At 43.8% G+C, this 20,230-nt stretch overlaps 2 long non-coding RNA genes across 4 annotated transcripts in view; both read right to left on the reverse strand.

Moving 5' to 3' along the window:
- The window catches only part of LOC141930857 (uncharacterized), a 67,814-nt gene that overhangs the window by 25,624 nt on the left and 21,960 nt on the right, over positions 1-20,230 (reverse strand). The gene's annotated exons all lie outside the window — the stretch shown is intronic.
- On the reverse strand, positions 16,712-19,631 carry LOC141930858 (uncharacterized). The gene is made up of 2 exons (XR_012625414.1): positions 19,558-19,631; positions 16,712-17,752 (listed from the first exon to the last, which is right to left on the reverse strand). It is a non-coding gene; the product is annotated as an uncharacterized LOC141930858 (long non-coding RNA).

A 20,230-nucleotide genomic window follows, 5' to 3' on the forward strand; every position in this document is an offset into this window, starting at 1 on the left:
TCCATCATCAATGCCCACTCTAGGTCAACTCCCATGCCACACCAGCATGGCCACCTTTGCACACTCAGCAGAGCTCTCTGCTTCTGCAGAGGCAGAGATTGGTTTCGTTTTGTCCTAAAACATGCATCAAACTCTCCATAAATTCAGGGCTTGCATGTAACTAAGTCAGACTAGTTCCCAGTCAACATCAAGGAGATGCATTAAATGACTTTACAGGTTACATTACATATAGAACAGTACGTTAGCAGCACTGTCCTTCTAGGTGTTGCTTATCAGCTTAATCCTATTAGTCTTCCACTCTTCCATAAAGCATGTTCATAAACAGATATGGTTTGTAACTGCATCACTTCAAGCAGTTAAAGAAACCACTCTGACACCTTCATTTTGGTGCATGCTTCTAACATGAAGATTTCCCAGAGCATGCTCTGTGCCGAGCCATCAGAAATTGGAAGCTGTGGCTGAGGCTGTGGTCACCTGCAGGAGCACTGGGCAAGCAGAGCCAGACCAGCAACAGTTTATGAACTGCAGAGGGGGATGCAACATATTTGGTGCTTTGCAAGGCACCCTCAGGAGTGGTCTTCCCAGTAGCCTTCAGGCACCATTAAGACCTGCCTGGTCATCAGACCAGCAAGTGCACACCCTCCAAGTTGGTGAGAAGAGCAAGCCCACTGCAGATCCTCAGCCCCAGGCCAAACCCTATGTTGCTACCCTTTGTTTCTAGCACCTGAATGGCATGAGACCTTTCACCAGCCTTTCCCAAATTAGGGTTCTCGGCTAAAGAGTGAACCAGATTAGAGACACAAAGCTACCTGGGTTTAACTCTGCCTCTTGGCTTGGCTTCAGGTACTCACTCATGTGAGCCTGTCAGTCCCAAAATCTGGTCCCAGGCAGCGAGGGCCCCTGGGCCATACTGTGACTGGCCACTGCACACCCCCCCTTGGGCTGCAGAACACAAGGGCTGTACTTGCACAACAGCAGGTCAGGCCCAGCCAGGTCGGCAGCAGGAGTGCCACTGAACTGCAGGCAGCACCTCTCCTCGGTGCTCTGAGAGCAAGTCTTGAGTATAATGTGACACCTTCCAACTCCTGTTGTGGATCTGGCGTTATATTCAAACATGAGCATTACATTCATCTTTTCCAATACCTGAAGGCCCTTTTCCCTTAGTTATCTACAGAAAGGCTGCTGTAAATGCTCCTTCTGGAGGCAAACAAGTCAGAAAAAAATTAAAGAGTCAAAACAAAGCGGTGCGTTCCTTTAAGTCAGCCTCACTAGCGCGATGAAGGCAGGAAAAGAGAGCCTGCATTAGCAGATACCCTACTAGTGGGCTTAAAGGAGAAGGAATCCATGAAACCTCCAGGCATTCCAGCAGACTGGGTACCCAGGATCACTTTCACAGTTTAGGAAACAGTTTCATCTCAACCCCCACAAATTGACCTTGGCAGAACATAGAAAGTTTGCACATAGCAGCCATGTTTGTGCTATGAGTAATCTAGTACTCTAAGTTAATGCTCCGTTTTGTTGGTGGAAAAAACATCTTGTTATCACACGGCTAAGACATTAGGAAAAAAAAGAATTAAACCACCTTAAAATGATACTGATGAGAATTTCCTAAGTCCATTTAACAAGATCCTTCTACCCATAGAATTTAATCATTTTGTGCATCTTCATGTCTTTCTCACATAATTTTCAGGTTTACACATTATCACATTTTTCCAATACACCTGAAGCAAAGTACATATGCTCAGGCTGAAACCACAATGTATGCTGGGCAGTTAAATGGGGGAGTATCTTCTTCAGAAATAACCAAACATGGATCTTTTGATTACTCACAGCTCAGTGAAAGATGAGAAGTCAAGTGACTCTACATTTACAGCCAATATCTATAGCTTTACAGTAATATCTTCCTTTTGCTTTCCATTTTGTCAGGCTTATTGCATACACTCAGAGCTAATCTCATTGAACTCTGCTGTTCGGATTAGAGACCCACTGTGCACCTGAACATATTGCCTGCTGCTGGTCAGCAAGGGAAGGAACAGCACACTGGACAGCCAGGAGTGGAAAGTATTGCTTACATACCTGCTATCTTACCCAGTCAGCTAGGTTAAAAAAAAAATTAGAGTACTATATTTAGGGTTTTGTAGCCAAGCTGCATTTCTGGTTTTTATTAATTTTGTCCCCCAACTTGACTAGTTACAGCAACTCTCCAAAAGAAAGAGTCTAAGTAAACACTTAAGCATCTGAGGAGAAAAATTCAGGAGTCTCATCTGTGTTCTATAAATGCTCCAAGACTGCACATCAATATTCTGCAAGGCTTGCTTTCATCTCTTGGAAGAAAAAAACAACTTCAGCAAGTAATCTGTGCCAGTTACACGAAAATTAGGTCAGGTACCTTACCTAGATTACAGTCACACTTGGAACCAATTCAGAAGTCCTCTGAGATACAGCAGTTTCTGAAAATAAGAACTAATGGATTTAGCCAAAAAAGCAGTAACTTGGGGAGTGGGAGCAGTGAAAAAATATTTCAAGGCTAATGAGGAGTTTGAGTGCACTGGAAGAGAGATGCCTGCTTTTCTAATGAGACAAGGTGCGTATTTCTAGCCCAGCTGGGCCAGGTAACATGAACTGTTAAAAATCACTTGTATTTAAAAGCCTGAACCCAGAGCCAGTGACAAGCTGGCTTTGCCACAGCAAGATGTTGAAGAGAAAGCACGAAGGACAGATCTAAATTGTGGTACATCTTTGAAGCTCTTGGGCCATTTGGTGTTAGAAGGATCTACAGACAAAAGGAGAAATAATGCATTGTGTGGCATCCAAGTTCATATAGCTCATGGCTTTGCAAGCTCACAGAATTAGCACATTCACATGCATTAAAGAGTGGGTATATAAATAAACCATACCTTCGGCTGCATTAATACCATGCTTATTAGTACTGATAATGCACATGGGCAACCCTTTTCTCCCATCTCTCCCATACAGACACTATAATATACTGAACTATAATAAGTAGTTCACGGGTAGACACTTCCAACAGTAGTTGAAGCTTTGCCCTCCAAAACCTCACTCACCATAACCCTTTGCCATAAGTTCAGAAGTGCAGGACCACCTCACAGAGGATGAGTCCTCAGTCTCCCAAGGGATTTGGGAGCAAAGACAGGAGCTGACATAGGGATGAGGAAGTTAAAGGCGACTGATGGTTTCCCAACACCTGAAACATACCAGGTAAGGACAAGGTCACCAGTCCTTAGGCAGGGGACACAGCAGAAGACCCTTGCACAGTTCCTGCCCAACAGCACTCACAGATGGGCAGGCTGTGCTGGGGGGTGAGCAGCTGCACACACCACACTTGCCAACATCAGAGGTTCTGCAGCTTTTAGGCTGGCATCAGGCAACTGCAGCTTTTCAGTAGGGAAACAGGATCACTCCCTATGGTTACTCAGACCTCCATGGTCCAAGCCAACACAAGCAAAGGAAAAAACATCCTCTCTTCTAGCTGGGTCCTGTCCGAAAGGTGAGCCTAGGCATAGATTCATTGCTGAAAGTCAGGGGCTGAAGAGCAGCCCACCAGGACTCCCTGCACACCAACCAGAATAGCTAGCACAGAGCGAAGATGAGCCACTCCACAGGATGGGCTGCAGAAGCAATTAACTCCTCTGGAGCAGAAAGAAAAGGCACATCTCAGAGGTATCCGCATACAGGTTCTCCACAGACTGTTCCCAAAATGGTGCAGCAGACACTACCCCATCCTGCACACACACACACAGGAACTTTGAAGCAGCATTCCCCAAAATGGGGGTGAAAGTGTTATTCCCAGCTCCCACACTTACGCTCACAGCTCCTATGAGACAGTGACTCCCACTGTGGCAGTCACACATGCAGCACACAGCTCCCCCCATGCATGTACATACAGGCTTTTTGCTGTCGCAAATCAAGAAATGCATTCAGCCCATTATTATCTGGCAATGCCGAGAGTGAGAGAACACATATTAAGCAGCTAGTGCAAACCCACTATGCAATAACTAACTGACAAGCTCCTGGAAGATCTATGAAGTGTCCTTTCATTCTTGCCTGCCCTCAGATGGGCAGGTGCAGGCAGTAAGGCAGGAGTGTAGAAAGAAACTCTTAGCCCTCCAGACAGTATAGTCTCCAAAGCTGGTATTATGGTCAAACAGCACAACCCATAAACCAGCCCTTTTCCGTCTGTCATCATTCTTGCCTTATTGTCCTGGGCTTTGCTTTGTTTGCTGTGAGCAGGCATGCTCCAGTTCAGCCACATGCCAGCAAACATGCTGGCATGCTGCCCACCCTAAGTACTGTGTAGGCAGGATGGCGCCGCCAATACTTAAAACAATATTTAATGTTTTACATCATTGTGGGCCAGTGGATCATTTTCTAAATCCATGAAGCAACAGTGGATCAGCATGGGGTTTGCTAATGCTGCACAAGGAAATAATGCATGAGGGGAAGAGATTAGTGTGGAGCACTTGAAAATACAGTTGGCATTAGCTATAGAATAACGTATAGCATGTGATGACCTACTTGTCCCAGACTCCACAGTGCAGCTAACTGTCCAAGCAGCAGGCAGTTTCACTGTTCTAGTTCTACCCTACCAAATCTTAAAATAAAAGTTTCTTTAGGAACTCCTTAGATGAACAGAATTGCTAAGTATTAGTAGAGACATTGTTTTCAGAAGAGAGAGCACAGGTGTAAGCTAAAACCTCAAATACAAGCCTGCTTCTCATGCACAGGGAAAAAAAATCAACATGACAGGTAGGGAATGACACTCTGGTTGCTGCTGACATACCACAGACCTCAAGTTTATACTTACAAAGCATCAATGGATTGTTCTTTCTGCCACCTTAAAGACCTGAGCAGACACCATGGCACTGAAAGGAGTAAGATTATAGTATAAAATGCAAGAGTTCAAGAACAATATCATAAGTGAAAATACTTGGTATTTGTTAATAGGAGAAGTTGTCTCAAACCACAGGAGGATATCTTAACACTGTCTTCCCAGCTATATTTGCTTGTTCAGTGATAAAGTCCATTATGAGATGAATTTTGCAGGATTAGTGATATAAGGCAAAAGGGACTTACTTGTCACTGGTGAGGGTGACAGCAAGGAGCATATTGGCATTTCCAGAAGTCTGACAATAAAAAAAGAATCTGTCCAAGATGAACAGTGAGGTCCACTGACGTCAAGGTCAAGTGACGCTTAAGTCTCAAATACTGCGGTTCAAGAAGTCACTGATACATTTGCATAGTAACTCCTTAGTAAGTACTTAGGCTGAGCCTAATGCATTAGACACTGCAGGTACCTAGATTGCTCCCCACAAGGAGACTAAGGCAGCAAAGGAGAGAAGTTTCCCTTAAAGATGAGGTGCTGACAAAAAAGGGATTAGCCATTTCACCACACAAGCAGCCACCTCTGAAATTCAAGTGCATTGGCCCCACTCAGATCCTAGCACAAGCTATTCTTGTCGTAGTGACTAGCCCTGCGCTTTTCAGTAGAGTCACTTCAACAAGATGCTGAAGATTTAGCCCTGGCTATCAGGTTGCAGTCATTGACCAGAAGTGACTGAGCACGCCATGGACACCAAGCTCAAGCAGAGCATAGCATACAGTCCTTCCCTGGAAGGAGACACTGACAGCAGGGCAGCTTATCTTTGTTTCAGTACCAAAAATTCTTTAGGACCAGGCTTCAAAGAAAATGCAAGCATACTGAAGTGTGTTTCCACTCAACAGTTAGTATTCAATTACTTATCTGAGCTGATCCTGAACTCAAGCAGTGTTGCACAAGGTTTAACTAGGAGAGCCTTCCCAGCTTATTTGGGGGTGTCCATCCTGTCCCATCCCTCCCCTGCAGTGCTACAGAAAACACTGTATTTTGGAGTTATATTTGCATGGGAACTCAGGTACTGTTCACTATCGTCATTCTTGTTGGCTTTCCCACTTCATACCCTTCATTCAGTGGTCAGAACTATTTTTGGATGCAGAAACTTGAATTGAGACCCTTTGTCTGCTCTGCCAGGCTCACAGGACAGTGTCAGCAGCTTTGTAACATACAAACTCATCCTACCAGCCACATGTAAAGATGTGGAGAACCCCACACTCCCTCCCACAGGTATCATGGAACTGGACATGACTTTGAATTCTACCCTGTAAAAACCAGATTTCTTGGCTTTATTCACAAAAAAAAAAGTTTAGAAATCCCTGACATTGAAGCAATGTCTTGGGCTTGGAACACATTAATGCTTTCTTCATTCTCTAAAAAGTTTGTCTGGCCCAAAATAATTTTTTCTTGCCTGTCCAACCACCAAACTGAGGAAAAATAACCCCTTATTCACACACGTCTGGTTTTCAGCAGAGGTCTGTTCAAAAGAAGCTTCACTACGTAGCCTTCAGCACTAGTATTTCCTCAATACTACAAGAGCTTCCCCCCATACACTTCTCACTTTTCCTTTTCAAAGCTCTTCAAAGAGGACTGACCACTGAAGTCACCTAGCAGTGCCTTCTCTGCTTATTTACAGTACTACAGCAAAATGCATTTTTGAAGTTATCTGTATCCTAGCAAGTATCATTACCTCACATGCAGTGCAACTGTTACTCTTTTTACACGAAACTATTTGTGTTTTACTTAATGGCATTTTTCTATTACTTCTCTGTAGAGGCTTCCAACTGTTGCTGGGTACAAAAATGCATCTAAAACAGTTGTGCTCCAGAGACATATGCCTACCCTATGACTCTGAGATTATTTCCTCTAAAATTTGATAGGGAGATGTGTACTACTTTGTAGTATGATCCATTTCAACTGTGTTCCAGCAAGGTAGGTAATCCTACACTGTCCCAGTTTTATAAGAATCCAGGCAATTTGAATTAATAGCATAAAAGTATAGCACTTGCCATAAACATGGAACAGTTGCTTTATTGCACTTGTCAAATGCATTCCTTTCTTTGGTCACAGTTATGGTCAAAGAATTTAACAAAAAATTAACAAGCAATTCACAATGAAAAAGGAACTTACAGAAAGTCAAAGCTGAAGAAATCATTGCACATCCTACATGTTCGAACTCTTACGCTTTTTTTCCCAGCCTGGTTCTCACTCTTAGTTCAGCAAGTTTCTTATAAGCCCCATCCCTTATTCAATACAAACTCCAGAGTGGGAAGGACACCAGAGAGGCTCTTCCTTCAGCCTCCCAATAAATACAGAGTAACTAAACAAGAAGCTCTAGAGGTGTTTACCAAGCTCATTTCAAACTTCTGGCTGTACCTACACTGCCCCGTAGACCAGCCAGGAAGAACGAGCCATCCTCACCATCTCACCTACTGGAACCTGCTCATGACCAGCTTTATGGTGGGCCCCACTGCCCGTGGGAAGTCTCAGTGCTCCCAGGGCTTAAAGCATCCCTGGGTACTTTGCACAGCCTCCAGCTATTCCCATCTGCCCTATGGCAATGGGGGATGACAGCCTGAGAAGCATCACCCCCGCAGCTCCTCTGAGTGGGATTTGCAGTCAGCCTGAGCTCATATTGAGTGCTGGCTCCTTACATGAGTAACACCACAGGGTCCAGGCACCAGCTTGGCAGAGGACTGTCCCAAAATTCACATACTTCAACATGTCTACTCTGGACAAGTCCTTAAGATCAAGAGATCCAGAAGTATCCTGAGCCCATTCACAGAGCATCACCTCAAATCAACAAGGAGCATCACCCAATTTCCTTGGGACCACCCACTCTGGAGGAAAGCATCTGAGACTTGCAGTCCACAGTTTGAAAGAGAGGACAGCAACACTTGCACAGCTCCTTTGACAACCATTGCTCATGGCAAAAAATTAACAAAAAGTGTGACTGGAAACAGAAGCATTCAACTTTGAGAAAAGTGAACGGATGCTGCACACAGGATAAAGATCTGCCCTATTTGCTACATAGAAACAGAAGCAGTAGCTATGCCCAGGATGGCTGACAACGTCACTGCCCAGGTTATTAACCTAGATGGCTCATCATGTGTACAGCCATCTGCCCACCACTTCGCTTTGACTCCCAGGTATCTGAGGGAGAGCCCAGGGGCTGCCGTGCCCACACAGAGCGTGGCCAGAGCAGACAAATCCTGCAGCACTGCCAGCCCCACGCCCTCACCCTGCTGCCAAGCCTCAAAGCTTGGCCACCAAGCAAACACTTGATTGGTCTAAAAAGTCTGAAGTCCAAAAAGTTCTATTTTCCAGCACAGAACAACAGTGGATAGAAAGAAATCTCTAAAAATAAAAAGGGGTTTGTTTTCTAAATATGTTAAAGGGATACAAGCGATCTGAAAAATTCATGTGCTATAGTAGAGGCAAATAGTTTGACAGACACTATAAAACAAACAATTTACCATTTTGATGTAGCATGGTGGTGGTAGAAAGCATAATTTTATCTGCTTTTACTGCACTGACCTCTGAACCATTGCATTATAATTTGAGAAGCAGCTGTGTATTTAGACTCACAACACCCTGCTACGTTCCTCAGTCTGCCGGGCATGGCGAATGTCACTCGGTGATTAGCACAGCCACCGAGAAGGCTGCCGCAGGGGAAGACCCAGCGCCCCTGCCCGAGACAGGTGCACACCCCTGTCACATCCCAAACACGTGTCCTCTGGGCTCATTACCAGTCCTGTCAAAGCAGGCTATTAGAAGTGCAACATCACACAAGGACTCCCAGTAGTTTGAATTTAACATCTTAGTGGTGCCCGTCAAAAGTTTATTTTCTTCCAGAAGTGTAGCAGGAAGAGTTTAGAGATAGGGTAGTGGGGTCAGAGCAGAAGATGCTGCAGGAAGCTTTTTTTTGTTCTCAAATAGAAAAATAAGCTATCCTATTAAATAGAACTAACTTGAAGTCAGCAAACAGATTTTTCTTCAAGTCTGTCACAGGCCTAGCCAAAAACTATTCCTGTACGTGAAGTGTAAAAGTCATAATACAGCTAAAACTCACTTTTGCTGAAAACGAAAAGTTTAAGAACAGAAGTGTCTAATACTTGTCAGTCATGGGTGTATTTCAGTAATCCTGAAGGCTCAGGGGTCCACATGAAGGTCCTGAACACTGCCTGTTACTTGAGAAAGCAAGGGAACCTCCAGCACATCAGCGCTTTGGCCCTGATCCAAGAAAGCACTTAAGCACGTGCTTAACTTTAAGCACATGAGTGCTCCCACCCACATAAAAGGACCACTTATTCACTGAAAATTAAGCATCTGCAGAAATACTTTACTGTATCAGCTTCTTTGCTGAGCATCTTACAGGATTACACCCTATCAAGTGACTCTGGAAAAAAACACCCACCTAAACAGAAGTTGACTTGAGGCAGGATTGCTGGTTGCCAAGCGGTGCCTAAGCACATGTGGCACTCCCCTACGGAGGCCCGCGTCCTCTCACAACAGCTGCACAGCAGTGAGGAGCCTCTCCTGAGGGCAGCGCGTGTTCAGAGCTGCTGTTTCAGCCTTTGCCTTGTGGTTCTAAAGAAAGTTGCGGAGAAGCTATTCACTCTGACCAAAAGCTTGCTTGCTTCACAGACCTGCCTACACGAGGTGAGAGTTGCTTCCAGTTAATGTGAACAAGGTGTTAGGATGAAACAGCAAACTACACCAGGTTGTACGCTTTGTATCAGGCCCTGAAGACCTTAAATTATATACAGAAGGAGGTGGTGAGGGGATAAAAGCAACACAGAAATTCATGTCTACAGGCAGAGGATAAGGCAGTAAAATCTAATTCTAAGCAGGCAGTGGAAAGATTGTGTCATGTCTCCCACATGCATTTTTGGAAGGTCATCACAATCGCAAATATTAACTATGGCTCAGGCTCCTACAGCAGAGTACTACTCATCAATTCCTCCAGTTACATTTAGAAAAGAAAAATTACTGCCAGTGATAAATCAGATATCTCTGGGGTAAGTCCATACCCAAAGACCATGAAGCCTACTTATGCCTCCCTCTTGCATGCTGGATCCCCCTCCTTGGGAAAGGAACCTGGGTGTTGAAGGCAGGATCCCAGTACAAGCAACTGGGGACCTGCAGGCTCAGTTTTGTGTTCACAAAAACCACTTGCCTTAACATTACAGCTTAACCTTAAGGTTATAATGATTGTCACAGAGTGTAGAACTGGTTTTAAAGTAAGCTTGTTACTGATTACAAGCTACTAATGCCAGTTTTTTAGTGGCAGAAGGTTAAAAGACACTTACATTTGAGGGAAGTGCTGGTAGAAACAGCAAGATAGCAGTTTATGGTTTATAGAGAAATACTAGCCTGACCAAGGCTTCTGGGCCTGTCTGAGCAGCTCTGCTTTAAGATGCTGAATAAATTCCTCCTTTGCAGTGCAGCTACATGGTGCTGCCTACCTATCCCAAAGTCCAAGGATAAGCAGTAGTCAGCCCACTTTAAAGAAAAGCAAATGTTTCTATTTCTGCACCAAGTTGTGCAACAGGCTGCTCCTGAGCAGAGAATTTGAGTCATCTGAAGTCACAAGCTGGCCACCCACCAGGCAGGTTTCCTACCTGCTGCTCCACACCAGGGCACACCCTGCATGTAAGACACCAGCACAGACACCTGTCAGCTCCCCTGATTTGTGACCCATCTGACAAGGACGGCCGGAGCCACTGTTTACAGCCCGGTGGCACTTTTGGCTGTGTGTGTTCCAGCTGCTGTTGTTGGGAGCACTTTCCTTACCAATTCAGATCAAAGGCTGCACCAACACAAACACATGAGTTTTACAAGTCAGTCAGCTGTGTGCTGTAACGAAGGTGTGCCCGAGATGCTCCTTAACGTTTCTCTTGCCATGCCCAAAATTGGCATCAGCTTGTGCAAGGATTAAGATCAGGTAGACAGGAACTACCAGCCACAATGTTGGCACCAGAGGACAAGGTGACTTTAAGCAAGACTTACCAAGTAGCTTTGAATGCACATACAGGACCAAACCATAGTTCTTACCCAGCTTTCTACAGTGGATCAAATGCAAACCAGCTTTTTTTTTTACTACCTAATCAGATACACAGACTACTTCAGGATCTAGATATACCACCTCATGGCACTTGACAGGTTTCAAGTGGTCCTGTAAAGAAATCCTTCATGCATCTGAACGACACCATTTTAAGATTAGGACAACTAATCTTGCACAAAGATCCATCATGTAGGTCTTGTTAAGCAAGAACCAGTGATGCATGAGGCATGGGGCAGAGTGAGTGACCAGCATGAGCGAATGCAACAGAAGTCATAGTTTCCTGCACCATTATTTTGCTGGTGACTTCTAACTTTGAAGTTTTACAAGGAATCAGACAACCATTTTCACATTTGACTATTTAACTCTGAAGGGAATGTAACCTAGGCTTAACTGTTTTCTTTCCATATGTACCTGGTAGAGATGTATTTATCATCAAGAGATTTTCCTCTTCCCCCACTTAACAGTTCTTGACTTTGTGTGGCCCCTCTATGCCAGTATATTGTTTGTGCTTTTTGTAAGACCCTACTTTAAAGTATGACATGTTTATGTAAGAGGCATTGATGGCTAACACAGGCTTCGGCTCAGTAGGGCGTTTGGGATGGTGTCACAGAGGAATGCTCTCCCCTGATTTATGAGCACGTTATAGTTATTCAGGTGGAGTGGCAGGACCTGGCCATAAGCACCATCATACAGATCAAATGTGTTTTAAGTTCATAGATCAGGCTGAAGCACTGCCAATCGCCACAGGGTCATGGCAGTGGAAACTAAGCCCTCTATTTTTAAAAAGAAAGCAACCTCTGAAGACAAGGAGCTGCCCTCCTCCTTAAGCCTTACTAACCAAACTCTTGCACTGTTCTTCTGAACCCTGTCCTGCAATTTCATGACAGCATATGTGCTGATTCAGAGACAGATGCTTATGCTAGCCTGCAAGTTTGACTTACTACACCATTCTTTTCGTAAGGCAAGCCTTATTCAGTTGACTGTTTCCAGATATTTCTTTAACTACTTGAAGACAAGCCCTTCAACTCTTCCCCTTTTAATCTGCTTTATTTATAATGGGTACAAGTTGAAGAGATGTTCTTTAGAGGCATGCGACTGAAGTGCTCATGTTTGTAAGCCCATTCACTCTATACTGTGCCCCCCTATAGAAAACAAGCTTTAGAACACCATCTAGTTCCACAGCCATGGCCCAGTGTTTGGCTGGATCCCTTCTATGCAAAGTATTTATTTAACATCTTCAGCTCTCAACAAAGTAAGTCGCCCTCATCTCCTTCATAGTGTGAATAGCTTTACAGCTTGGTCACATCTGTAGCTTGCACCTTTTGTTAAGAGGTGTTCAGCTTTATTTTTTCCTTATGCTGTTATACTTATCAGTTTGACAACACAACTCCATAAACCTGTTCTCATATATAAGCCTATACTGAATTAAAACACCTCCCATTAAGTAACACAAGTGCAAGTCCTCCATAGTTTTGTAAGAAGGGGGAAGAAAAGCAGGAAAACAACTTCTCCTCAGCATTTCTCATACTAAGATTCCTAGAACTGCTTAAGTGAAGCCATTTAGGATACTACCTGTTTCTAGGAGAAAGGTATAATGACTTCACTCCTACAAGTCTGTTTAATAAATAAGTGAGCTTTAAGCTGCTCCTCTTACAGGGCTAGTGAAGAGGTTACCCTGGCATTCATGATTTCAAGTTCAGGAGTTACCTCTGCAGCAAGCATACAAGTGATACAACACATCACAAGGAAGTCCTCACTAGTTTCTGCTGTCGTGATCAACTCACAAGTCCTATTCTCTTTCAGTGAAGGCAGAACACATCCCCACATAAGCACACACACATTAGGGTCAATAAACAGACTCAGAATGCAGCTCAAAAACCCTAGAAGACCAGTCAGAAATACCTTGATGTACAGTTCTGTACACAGCAGTTACCTATGCTGATAACCAGCTTAGGGCACATGACTCCAACCATTCAACCAGGTTTTCAGATAAGTAGTTCATGTTTAGACAAATAAAGGATGATTAACTTCCAGACAGAAACCACTCTGGCAACAGAGGAAAGTCAAAACCTGAAAGAAGTGAACTACTTTAAACAAACTTACAACGCAAGACCCAGGAGAAGAACCAAAGTTTCAGCGCATCAGAGCATACCTGACTGCTCTTCTGTAAGGCCTTCACCTGTTATAGAGCAGATTTTGGAAATTACTTTTAACTTCCCTTTCACCAGCTACAATTCCTAAACAATAAGTTAAGCTTTAAGGGTCAGTTACATGCATTATAAGCACAATAAGAAGCATCAGAATCTTTTACCATAGCTCCTTACACTCAAAAAACCCCCAAACCCACAACCCCCAAAAATAACTCCCATCCCAGCCATACTACCATTTTATTCTTCAGAAATAACCTTGTACTCATTGATTATCACTTTAAGATGAAAGTACCTTTTAGATGGTCATTGCTGCTCTGTGAAAAACTCCACATCAGTGGCACTCACTTCAGCTAGCACACCTTCCACAAGCCTCAACCTCCCACACTGCTCTTTCCAGAAGGCTGCTGTACCCCTCTCCTCCTCCCACTGCTTTTTACCTCGCTGCAGCAATCCTGCCCAAGTGCCCACACCTGTGGCCAGGGAGTCTGGGGCTGCACTCAGGTGCAGTGCTCGTCTACTGCACAAAACACAACTCACAGAGCAGCTCTCTCACCTCATTGCAAAGAGCATTCCACCAAATTTCTGTGCCCTGATCTGTCAATTATCCCTTACAGTTATAGTCCCAGACTTAGAACTGATTGAGATATGGGACACCAAGTCAGGGGACTGCCTCAAACTGGTTTCCAGGCAGAGAAGGTTCTGTGAGACAGTTGGGAGAGGAGAATAAAAGGAGTCACCTGCTGTGGGACAGAACTGGACTAACTCACTCCTGCTGTTTTGCTCAATGCAGGGTGACCATCAACAATGGAACAACAACATAACTTGTTGGATTTAAGGGTTTTTAGTTTGCTTAGGACTTTGCATATCAGCAGAGAAAATATGAACCTACATAAAGTTGCTCCTCTTTTTTTGAAGCAGTAAGCTCAGGGGTAATAATCCTCCAGTTTTCTACTAGTGTGCTTTGATCTTGCTACTTTTTTGTGCCAGTACTACCTGTGATACAGCAGTTATTTGGGTAACTAAGAAAAGGTAAATGTGCAAAATACAAGTTTGATGATTACCCTAAAATATTCTACTGAGAACAAGAGATTTCCTCTTCCCCTGCACGGGAAAAAATACCCTCTGTGAATAGTTCCATTTATCTTTTTAATTTCCAAGTGTTACCACAGAACCACAGACACATGCTGGTCAGCATGGCCCTCCAGTGGTCTCTAGTCCAGTGCTCAGAGCAGAGCCATGCTACACCAAATTGCTCAGGGCTTCTACAGTCAAATTCTGGGCATCTTCATGGACGCTAATGCCACCTCCTCTCTGGGCCCCTGCTCCAAAGCCTAGCATGCTCTTTGGGAATATTTTTTCTTGCATTTACTTGGAATTTCCCTTGTTCCAACCTGGGCCTCTTGCCTCTCATCCTGTCCAGAACAAGTCTGACTCTGTCTTCCATGCACGCTCCCAGCAGGCAGCTGTGGACAGTGAGAGACAGCACCTCTTCACGCTGAACAAATCCATTTCTCTCCTGGTATATCACAGGCTGCAGCCCCTCACCTTGGTGGCCTGTTCCAGCATGAGAATGTCTTTCTTGTATAGGGGAGACCAACACTGGACAGTAAAAATGGCCAGAGAAAATAAAATGTCCATACATTGTGTTTGAGTATTAGGCTACATAACTGAAGAGTGCATGTACAATATCACATGGATGTTTCCATTTATTTCTAATAATTAACAGGTGTGCAAAATTAGGGGGTTTTAAAATGAAATTGTATTCCCAGACCTGAGGTTCATGCAGTTAAACACTCATCTTCCCTTTCAGAAAAGATTTGTAAGTAGTGATACACTATTTTTTCCATAGCATGGAAGACAATACAATAGTCTGTGTGGCACATCAGACAGCAGTATTCATCAAAATGTCCTTGGGCCATCAGGCATTTCTTTGCTAAACAATCTCAGTGTATTATTCAGGTTATGTTACAGCAGCGTTTAAAGAGATCTAGAAGCTGAATGATTTGGAGAGGCCTGGTGAGCTGGTTCCTCCCACAGGATCATAAATGATCTCTACGTGTCCCGCTCACATTCACCAGAGGGTGCTTGTGTGGTACAAGGCCAGGCTGTGTAAACCTGGCTGGCAATCCCATTTTGGGTCCAGGATGTGGGAAAGGAAATAAGTTTCCTTTTTTCATCTACTGAAATGCTTTTAGCTCCTTTCAGATTTGTCATAACAACAATACACTTAAGGAATAATCTGATGCTGGTTTAAACCTGTGTTCATACAGGCTGCTAGAACTGCCTTTCTCAATTTGATATGCTACACTGATGTATTGCACCTTTCTGTATCAGTTTCATTCCCTTATGGTGGATGAAATTCAAAGGTATCACACAAATAGCTAGCCCCAAGTGAGGCAGCTAAACCTACAGATCTGGATGTACAATGGATATGATGTAGTCCGAGCTAATTAATTGCTGTGTATCCATCATCATTTTGCCATTACAAAGTTCCTTCCCCTTCCTCTCAAGGGCTTTTTTCCTTCACTCTGTACCATTTCTGACTTCTTTCCACTGATGTCCAAAGCTCCGAGGCTCTCTTAGATGAACTTAGGCTTCTTCCCCAGGCCTACTGCCATCATTTCCATGCATGTCTGTCTGAATTTCTTGCTGTTTTCTTCCAAAGGATGTGTATCTTGAGTTTAGTCCTGAAGATCTGAATTGAACACAAGTCCTCAGTGCCTTCGGGGTGATGCTCTGTAGGTGTTTGCTGCTCCTGCTTCACTCTCCGAGACCTGTTCTGAAGTCAGCAGAGACAGGAGCAAGGCACTGTAAGTACCTTCTCTCAGTATCTCCTCTCCTCCATTTTCAGTGGAGGGATGACTAGGCAGGGAGCAAACCTGAACCTTCCTGACGGCCCTCTCCTTTCCAAGCAGAGGCCCAGGCACACCCGCAGAGAGGCACCACACTAACCGGCAGCTGGCACCGTCTGTCTCCCAGCAGCAGGGCATTAATAACCATTAACAAAATGCTATACAGTTCCAACATGATGTCAGTGGTATTAACCTCTGTCATTCCTGTATCAGCGCTAGTGAATGACTGGTTTTCTTTTTTTTTTCTTTAAAACTTAACCTTTCAAATGTTCCATAGTGTTAAAACCAACAGTGTCTACTTAGAATAGCTCTTATTTTACAGTTTTGAAGATGAACTATCAGTAGTGACTATGCTGAGCAACATGTGAATTTATCTCAAATTTTTTTACCAAACTTTAAAAAAAATGATCCAAAGCAAAGCCTTCATACCCTACAGACTTGTGAGCAGCTTTTGGGAGGCACTAAGGATTTGCCACCTATTAGAGAAAATAGGTGCCGGAGATTTGGGATTTTTCTGGAACTGATAGTTTTTGTCCAAATTACTCTGAACTGATGTATTATAGCAAATCTGCTACTGCTTTCTGCAGTATGAAATAGAAGTATCTTTTCTCAGTTCAGACTGGTAACCAGAGCACAAACAATTCTTTTTAAATGGTATACTCATAAAGCCTCTTACAATCTTACAGTATCTAGGTATGCACTGCTTCCTAGCTCAAAACAAAATAAATGCCAAGACTGTAAACAGATGAGATAAGGTCTGTAGGAAGAGAGAGTGTATCATTTATTACAGTAATAAAGATAACTGGAACAAGATACAGTTTTCCATATATTCAACCACATCTATATTCTTAGATTGCTAATAGGAACACCCCTGTTGAATTTCATGGTGATGATTCAGAGTCAATATGCCCTAAGATGACTTGAAAGATTGCTGGATTTCCAAGACTTTTTTTTTTTTTTTTGGTAGTTAAAGATTAAGGTCGTATTTCCATTTGTTATTTATTGGCAAACTCCAAGATATGAGATATGCCTAATCCAATCTCATGTTAAGTGCAGTTACATCCCCCTATCTCCTGCAATGTTTTAAGATGTCCACTTTATCACAGTGAAATCTTTAGTTCTAGAAAATAGGATGGGGCCATCAGATAAATGTTTGCATGGCAAACTAGTCCTGCCCATCTCCAGGTCTACACTCATGCCTAACAGCTATCAGACTTAATAGGTAGAGGGAGCGGATGTGCAAGACCAGATGGAATGGGAATGCTTTGTACTTCTGTGCACTGTATGAGCCACACCACGCAGTGGTTTCTCCAACCGGGGTTCAACGTGTTTAAAAAAAAGCTTTATCTCTCCAAAAAACCCAAGAAGTTCATGTGATATAGACCTTCAATTGAAAATTACAAGAGGATATAGAAGATTTGCCACTTTTGGTTGCTGTGGGTAGAGCAGCTGGTCCCAGTGGAATGAAGGCAAGGATAAACCCATCTTCTTTGTGAACAGCACAGCAACAAGGGATACTGCCACCAAAAGCAAAGTTTGCTCTGTACCAGCTCAGTACAAACCTCCACCACAGGAAGCGTCTCAGGGTGAGTGAACTGAGATCACAGCACAGGCACTGCAGTCGTGTGGACGCAGATGACAGGAGGGAAAGGATGCAACATTTGCAATTCTTCAGCCCTGTTGCAGACCTCCTGAGAAAGTGTATGCTTCAGGTTAAACCAGGTCTCAGAGACACCCTCTAGCAGGCAGTGAACCAGCCAGCAGCACCTCAGTGAGAGGCAAATCCGCATCCCTGTGGAAATGGCAGAAGACTGATTAATTTAATCCCATGCCCTTTCTAAGAAAAGACAGTAAGAGATAGTGAGGGGCAAAATTTGTACAAATGTACCAGTGTCTTCTTCCCTTTCTGGCAGAGAAAAGGAGGAGCAGATTCCACATGTCCACCCCTCCCCTGATCACAGCAGTCAGTAGAAGTAGGGGGGAGAAGGGATTTTCTGCAAAGCCCAGGCCTTTGAGGCAGCAGAAGGGCAAGAGCTCAGTTTTACGACTCTTGGCCCCAACACAATTTACCATTTACAACCTAATCCTCCTCCGTTGGAGAGCACAAGGCCTGCTAAAGCTCTCATGTCCACTTCTCTGATTCTTCATTGTCCACACTGACAGAGAGAAGCCGAAGACCTAATCGGTGTGTAATTCAATCGCTGTCCAGGCTGTGTCACAGCACAATGCTCTGCTTGTAGTGCCACGGGTTAAGTCAGCCAGCTACTGTTATGCACCACAGCAGGTGTGAAGAATGTCACTCGGTCTAACTGTATGTTACCACTCTGTCAAGGTCCGTTTCTGACGCTACTTTCACTCACCACTTAATGATTGTTTTTCCTACTGGCAGCAAGCTAATTGTCAGCTGTATGGTAAAAGGGCACTTTCAGTATTTTTGACCCTGAATTGGGAATTCCTGCACAGCATAACATCGGCTTCATATGAAGTAAAACCCTCTGTTCTCCAGATCCCCAAAACATGGAGGCCTGCTAAAAAGCTCTTTATTTCCTTAGTCTTAATCCAGCAATTAGTAAATTATGACTTACTACACCTGAAGTGCTTCACTCTGTTGTTCCTCACCAGTCAGGACACTGGACATTGCCACACACCTTTTGGGAATGGGTTAAATCCGCAAAGCTCCTTGGTACCTAATTACATTTAAATCAGCAAGAGACAGGTGCTTCCAAAAATTCTTATCCACATGTAGGTGGTTAAAAACCTCCAGAAAACAAGACTACATGTGCTGCCACACTTAAATACAGATCTTGGGCCACTCCGAGAATGGCATTTGCTTTGTTTTTTAAAAAACATTTACTACTCCAAAAGGAGTAGAAAGTTGCACTTCCATTTTTCTTGAGTCATACCACAGTGCAAGGAAGCTGAGGAAGAGAAGTCCGGAAGAAGAAGGCAGGGCAACACGTGCCACTTCATCGGCAGTGAAGCAGCAGTGGGTGTGCATACCACCCAGCCATGCTACCAGGCAGATAAAGACAGTGGGGAACTACTGCCGATAAACCCACAGCAGCACGAGTGAACTGTAATCTACAGAAAGTGGCAAGACCACAGGACAGTACCCAGGAGCACGTCAGAGGATGTCTTCCCCTCACACAGAGGTACATCACACACTTGTAACAGTCACGTGTGATGTTTCTTTCCATGTTTAACAGTGAAACACCCAAGGGATGTGAGCACAGAATGAGCACAGAAACCCCCAATTTCTAGTGCATCTATTTCCATAACAGCCTTGAGAATTTCGTTCATGTTCAGTTTCTGGTGCTATTTCTCTAATTCCTTAATTTTCATGTACAAGCACTACAAATAGGAGGAACACCTGACGGAAGAGCTACACTGGGACAGAAATTGTACAACAGGAGTAGTTTTTCATCCAAAAGAATGAACAACTGAAGTCAGGTGGATAACCTGACCAATCCAAGAAGTGGATAAACCAAAATGGAAACAACTTCCCTGCCACCACATAGATGATCTTAAATCAATATATTTGGCTGTCTAGAGTATTTCTATGTAATTCTATACAAGAATTATGATTACCAATCTTACCTAATCCTGTAAAAGGATGAAATACTTTGTCACACTTTCAAATCCTGGGAAGGCAGCAAGGAGATGAAGACAGACGATCCAGCTTCTTACCACTTGCTACAGAAAAGGTCCTGATATTCATTATTCAAAATATGAACTGGACATCTGTATTTACAGAGTTTAACAAGTCTTGCTTAGTGCTGAAGCCAAGCTGCTCATTTCACCCATACTCGTCTACTGTCATCATTGACGGCTGACTTCCAAACATGGCCAGACACCAGTTTACATGGCAAGGGTCATGAGACATTCTTGCATCCTGAATCAGGATTTAGCAATGCCATGTGCCAAGCCTTAGAAGCATGCAGAGCATTTGCAACTGAGCACCTGCGGAAATCCCATTTCCTGACAAAGAGAGGCCTCCAATATTCATGTTTTTCTCCTGCTCTTAGGCCATGCTGTAATGAAATATGGCCTGAATAATCCTTTTATAGCTACACAGGGAAATGTCCTTGCTTAACATTTCCCCCTCCTTATGGAGGTTCAGTGGGAACTTGGTTGAGCAATCAGCAAAGATAGATACACAGAATGAAAAGGCTGGCTGATGGGATATGACCAAAACCACGCACAGGATAGTGATACTAAGTGGATACGCAGGTTATCAGAGAAACTGGAAGGACTCTGGTAACTTTAGTGA

Source organism: Strix aluco, chromosome 16 (genome assembly GCF_031877795.1).
Source record: "Strix aluco isolate bStrAlu1 chromosome 16, bStrAlu1.hap1, whole genome shotgun sequence".
In the NCBI taxonomy this organism is placed as follows: domain Eukaryota; kingdom Metazoa; phylum Chordata; class Aves; order Strigiformes; family Strigidae; genus Strix; species Strix aluco.